Source organism: Trachymyrmex cornetzi, unplaced genomic scaffold, assembly GCF_001594075.2.
Source record: "Trachymyrmex cornetzi isolate Tcor2-1 unplaced genomic scaffold, Tcor1.1 scaffold652, whole genome shotgun sequence".
In the NCBI taxonomy this organism is placed as follows: domain Eukaryota; kingdom Metazoa; phylum Arthropoda; class Insecta; order Hymenoptera; family Formicidae; genus Trachymyrmex; species Trachymyrmex cornetzi.
The window spans coordinates 11,563-18,478 of record NW_017299973.1 but is presented as its reverse complement, the minus strand read 5'-3'; the positions used below and the strand labels follow the sequence as shown (position 1 = coordinate 18,478).

General features: G+C 38.0%; 1 pseudogene; it reads left to right on the top strand.

The window, feature by feature from the left end:
- Positions 1-4,616: 4,616 nt before the first annotated feature.
- Positions 4,617-6,314, top strand: LOC108767145 (uncharacterized; annotated as a pseudogene).
- The last annotated feature ends 602 nt before the right edge of the window (positions 6,315-6,916 follow it).

The following is a 6,916-nucleotide window of genomic DNA, read 5'->3' as shown; positions in this document are numbered from 1 at the left end:
ATGACCAGTTTTTTCGACGCGGGATTCGTACGTTGCTCGAAAGATGAGAGGAAGTAGTGGCCAGCGATGGACAATACTTTGAATCATAAATATAATTATATAACCAGTTTTTCACAATAAAGCCTCGAATTTCGGGGAAAAAAACGGCGGAAGCAAAGTTGTACATATAATATTAGTTGTACATATAATAAGTTGTACTAATATAATATTATTTTTTCAAGCTCTCTCCTTCTTTATCAAATTTCACACACTGTCATATTGTAATGTAAAACACATATTCCGTCAAATATATTATATCTTACAAAAAAAATTTATGATGTTATGTTCCTTTCCTCTTAGATAGATAAGAGCCTCTTCTGAAAATATAAAAAAGTACGAAACGCGATTCATTACTATTGACAAAGTGTTCGAGTACACATCGTTTCTACTGCGTGTCGTATACTGGTGTTACATCGCGATGTCTCTCATGTTCATCATCATCGTCGTCATCATCGTCTTCGTTTCGATTACTACGACGATAACGAGGACGACAACAGCGACGAATTGTCAAAGCATACTGAAATAATTCCGTATCTACAAAAGTACGGCTACTTGAGTAACGCTGAAAACAATACGCAATTATTATTCGAAGAGGGAGAAATTAAACAGATTTCGTTATTTAAAGAACATTATCAAATACAGGGTGATGGTACATTGGATAACAATATATTGTATCAAATGCGTAAACCACGATGTAGTCTCCCGGACATTTAAAAACTACCGCATTCCCGTTCTCGCTATAGGCAGTGAATTCGTCTTTATCGTTCAAACGTAAAACGTTAAATCCCGACATCTTAATATCTTATCGTAGTGGCACGTACACATACGCTGATCGTAAACGTAACGAAGAAATTTGCACCTCTTCGTTCGATGGACCTGGTGGAGTACTCGCTCACGCGTTCTATCCTTCAAACGTTGCCAATTACACCGCTGAAATTCACATAGATAGTGCAGAATCGTGGCATATATATCTAACCGAAAAATCTGCTAGTAACAAGGATAGAAGACTATCTGCTTAACACGTTAACACATGAAATTGGACACGCATTAGGATTAACACACAGTTCGCGTGAAGACTCTATAATGTTCGCATTTGCTACTGCTAATAATAATAATAAAATCGTTAAACTCAACATAGAGGACATTTTAACTATTCAACAACTCTATGGAAATTCAAAACTAACAACTACACAACCACCAACGTCAACTACCGAAATTACAACAAATAAACCCGAGTCGTAGATCTCTGTACTTTGCAATATGTAGATACGGTGTTTAATCGTATCAATCGTTACAAGCGGTATTCCCAGGAATAGCTCCGACCTTGGTCCTCCGATATATGGATGGTGATCTGTACTTTGCCAAAAAACAACAATTTTACAAATTTAACGAGTTCACAAGAACCATAACAAAGGCTGGTAAATTTAATATAAACGTACTCAACATCGAATGTTCAAGAGACAGATTATTGCAACAAATGCAGGATATCTTAGGTCGACTAATTCGATCGAGTAATACATATTGACAAAACCGAGAAATAAGACGAAGGAGGAGGAGAAGGAGGGGGGATAGGGAGGCGGAGGGGGAGGGGGAGGACATATACAAGGTGGGCCATTTTAACCGATCCACCCAAATATCTCCAAAAGTAAGCGCTATACAAAAAAATTATTTAAACAAAAGTTGTTCAGGACAATGGGGATCTTCTATCTGCATTATTGGTTTTGACCTTCAGGTCAATTTAAGGTTATTTGAAGGTCAAAATTTTTTAAAATGAGAACTCCTATTTTCGACACCGGATTCGGAAAGAGTGGGAAATTTTACATCAGAAATGATAGTTTGATAATTTGCTAAAGTGACCTTCAGAAGGTCAAATGTTGAAAAATCGTCCAGCTGTTTTCTTCAAACTTTAGAACATTTATGGGCGAACAAATGTTTTAGTAAGTTTGGAGGCAAACGACCTTGGCTATCTTGACTTTAAGGTCAAATTTAAAGGTTATTAGAAGGTCAAAGTGATTTTTTTATAAAAAACCTTATTTTCCTCGCTAATCCTACTTTTAGCGTTACCCAGAAACAACGACGTAGACGTAGTAAGTTCTGTTTCTTTTGGGGTGCATGTTTACCGCGAGTCCCCTTGTCTTTCACGATTGGGGTGCTTGTTTTCCGTGAGTCCCCTTGTCTTTCACGATTGGGGTGCTTGTTTTCCGTAAGTCCCCTTGCCTCTCACGATTGGGGTGCTTGTTTACCGTGAGTCCCCTTGCGTCTCACGATTGGGGTGCTTGTTTATCATGAGTCCCCTTGCCTCTCACAATTGGGGTGCTTGTTTACCGTCAGTCCCCTTGCCTCTGACTTTAACCATATTAAAGCAAGTGTTCAAAGTTGCCTCCATTAGCTTCAAGACACAAATTTACACGCCTTTGGAAATGTCGCACTGTCCTTAGCAAAGTTTTCCTTGGGATTGCAACGCAGGCTCGACGAATACGGTCTATCATGTCTTCTCTGGTTGTTGGCCGTTGTGTAAAAACAACATTTTTTAAGAAGCCCCATAAATAGAAATCGGGAGATGTCATGTCTGGTGAGCACGGAGGCCAGTTAACTGGACCTCCTCGTCCAATCCACCTCTCATTATAATTATCATTTAGAAATTCGCATACTATTAGCGCAAAGTGGGGTGCTGCACCATCTTGCTGTAACCACATTCTCTGCCGTGTTTCTAAATAGACATCCTCCAAGAGCTCAATCGATCCCTAAGCAATTCCAAATAGGTACATCTATCGACATTTCCCTCAAAAGCATAAGATCCGATCAGGTAACCGTTTATTATGCCACACTATACAATAACGCTCTATCGATGTTGATGGTCCACAGTCCTGTGCCAGTGGGGATTTTCATTGGACTAGTAGTAGCAATTGTGCCTATTTAGTTAACCATTACTGTTAAATGTAGCCTCATCAGAAAACATCGCATACCTAAAAAACGGAGGATCATTTTCTGTCATTCCTAAAGCCCACTGGCAAAACTCATTAAGCATTTCAACGTGATTTGGCTTTAATTCCTGAAGTAAAGTTATATGGTATGCATGATATTTAAGATTTCTCAGAATTCGTAAAGTCGTTCTTCGTGGTATACCAATTTCCCTTTCAGTTCGGCGACTGCTAATGTGATGATCGAGATGAATAGCTGCTAGGACAGTCACAACACGAGGATCAGTTTCGTTGTATTCGTGGCGTCTGCGTTCACGAGTCAGATGTCCACCGCGAGCTCTTTCAGTTAATCTGCGTATTGTCATTTGATTAGGTCGTCTCCTTAAAGGAAATCTTTCAACGTACAGCCATGCCGCTGCACGGTAGTTGTTGTGACATTCTCCTAAAACCATTACCATATCAATAATTTCATTAGGAGGATAATCAGCGATAATGAAAATTGTAATTCAAAATGAGACTACTTTGTTAACTTTTAGTCTCTATTTTAATTGAAATAAAATGAAAATAAGCAAATCTTGATACTTGTTTTGCCGACTATCGAAAATTAAATTTGCATTATAATTAACAAACAATTAAATAGCTGAAAAATTCTGATTAATTTTAATGCGTTCTTTCAATTATTTGACGCAATTTAAGACTATACTGAGCCAGTGGAAACAAACATTTTTTTTTCAACAAGAGTACCTTGCCTGCCTATATGTTCACTGTACGTTTGTATGTCATACGAGTTTTGTCAGTCAGAAGAACTCCGCGGAACGTTGGCCGTTCATTATTTCTTGAGTTTTGTTAGGATCAAGATTTTCTTATTTTTATTTTATTTCAATTAAAATAGAGATTAAAAGTTAACAAAGTAGTCTCATTTTGAATTACAATTTTCATTATCGCTGATTATCCTCCTAATGAAATTATTGATATGGTAATGGTTTTAGGAGAATGTCACAACAACTACCGTGCAGCGGCATGGCTGTACGTTGAAAGATTTCCTTTAAGGAGACGACCTAATCAAATGACAATACGCAGATTAACTGAAAGAGCTCGCGGTGGACATCTGACTCGTGAACGCAGACGCCACGAATACAACGAAACTGATCCTCGTGTTGTGACTGTCCTAGCAGCTATTCATCTCGATCATCACATTAGCAGTCGCCGAACTGAAAGGGAAATTGGTATACCACGAAGAACGACTTTACGAATTCTGAGAAATCTTAAATATCATGCATACCATATAACTTTACTTCAGGAATTAAAGCCAAATCACGTTGAAATGCTTAATGAGTTTTGCCAGTGGGCTTTAGGAATGACAGAAAATGATCCTCCGTTTTTTAGGTATGCGATGTTTTCTGATGAGGCTACATTTAACAGTAATGGTTAACTAAATAGGCACAATTGCTACTACTAGTCCAATGAAAATCCCCACTGGCACAGGACTGTGGACCATCAACATCGATAGAGCGTTATTGTATAGTGTGGCATAATAAACGGTTACCTGATCGGATCTTATGCTTTTGAGGGAAATGTCGATAGATGTACCTATTTGGAATTGCTTAGGGATCGATTGAGCTCTTGGAGGATGTCTATTTAGAAACACGGCAGAGAATGTGGTTACAGCAAGATGGTGCAGCACCCCACTTTGCGCTAATAGTATGCTCAGAAATGATAGTTTGATAATTTGCTAAAGTGACCTTCAGAAGGTCAAATGTTGAAAAATCGTCCAGAAGCTGTTTTCTTCAAACTTTAGAACATTTATAGACGAACAAATGTTTTAGTAGGTTTGGAGGCCAACGACCTTGGCTATCTTGACCTTGAGGTCAAATTTAAAGGTTATTAGAAGGTCAAAGTGATTTTTTTCTGAGAAACCTTACTTTCCTCGCTAATCTTACTTTTAGCGTTACCCAGAAACAACGACAACTTTGAACACTTGCTTTAATATGGTTAAAGTCAGAGGCAAGGGGACTGACGGTAAACAAGCACCCCAATCGTGAGAGGCAAGGGGACTTACGGTAAACAAGCACCCCAATCGTGAGAAGCAAGGGGACTCACGGTAAACAAGCACCCCAATCGTGAGAAGCAAGGGGACTTACGGTAAACAAGCACCCCAATCGTGAGAGGCAAGGAGACTCACGGTAAACAAGCACCCCAATCGTGAGAGGCAAGGGGACTCACGGTGGTAAACAAGCACCCCAAAGGAAACAGAACTTACTACGTCCACGTCGTTGTTTCTGGGTAACGATAAAGTAAGATTAACGAGGAAAGTAAGGTTTTTCATAAAAAAATCACTTTGACATTAATAACCTTTAAATTTGACCTCAAGGTCAAGATAGCCAAAGTCGTTGGCCTCCAAACCTACTAAAACATTTGTTCGCCCATAAATGTTTTAAAGTTTGAAGAAAACAGCTTCTGAACAATTTTTCAACATTTGACCTTCTGAAGGTCACTTTAACAAATTATCTAACTATCATTTCTGACGTAAATTTTCCCGCTCTTTCCGAATCCGGTGTCGAAAATAGGGGTTCTCATTAAAAAAAATTATTTTGGCCTTCAAATAACCTTAAAAATTGACCTTAAGGTCAAAACCAATAATGCAGAAAGATGACCCCCATTGTCCTGAACAACTTTTGTTTAACAATTTTTTTGTATAGCACTTACTTTTGGAGGTATTTGGGTGGATCGATTAAAATGGCCCACCCTGTATAATAAATGCTATAATAATATAATAAATGCTGTAATAGTTTTAAACGATCAGTATAAAAGGAACAATCATTCCGACAATATCGTTTGTACACACTTTCCAAGCTTTTCGATCGTGAGGACGATACTGTGAAAAAAATACAAAACAATGCTCAACACGTGGATATTGAAAATTATCTCGTGGAACAGGACGATTGTGAACGAAGCGTGAAGAAGAAGAAAACATTCGACGATTTAACTGGTGAAAATCCAGATAAAAAAAACAAATCAAATAAATAGGTATTTTTTTATTTGCGTCTCTTTTTTCATGTACTAATTTCTTCTTTAATTACAGACATCAAATCACACATCGTGCTATCGTACGCATTCTCGAGAGAAGATATCCGTTAACCGTAACTGGCTATAAATACTTGAACATTGGTATCAATGTCAAACTCCCTTCTTACGTAACTATCATTTTGGAGGATTGTCATGGTAAAGAGATTCCGCTTTCACCGGACATCTGGAGAGAGCTTCTCAAACAAAAACACGTTTTGTCTCTTTTGCAGTAGGATGAGAATAATAGAGGAATACGTGCGCCGTCCCCAATGTACGTTGGAAATCTAACGTTATATATACGCTTCGGAAGAATCAATAATCTACCAATACTGCGTCTAGAAACAAGTACAGCTCGTCTACCCATGTCGAAAAGCACTGTACTTAATATACAAGGTGAATCATTTTAATTTATGGACCCGAATATCTTCCAAATTACGGTATCTACAAAAAAATGGTTTAGATAAAAGTTGACCAGGGCAGAGCGGGTCATTTAATTGTACCATTGGTTTTGACCTTGAGGTCAATTTTGAAGGTTATTTCAAGGTCACGATGGTTTTTTTAAATGGGACACCCTATTTTTGACTGCGGATTTCGAAAGAGCGGAAAATTTTACATCAAACTTGTCTTACAAAAAAATTGTTTTTGCGACCTTGGAAAGGTAAAAAATGAAGGTCAAATGCCTGAAAAACGATCTGGTGTACTTTTTCTGAAATGACGTGGTTTTCTGGGTAACACAAATGTGCATAATGCGTGAAAAAAGTCAATGAATTGTAAAAGCGTAAATCACTTTGACTAGCTTGACCTTGAGGTCAATTTTCAAGGTTGTTTGAGGCTCATAACGCATTTTTTTTATTAATAAATCCTATTTTTGACCGCAGAACCTGTTTTTT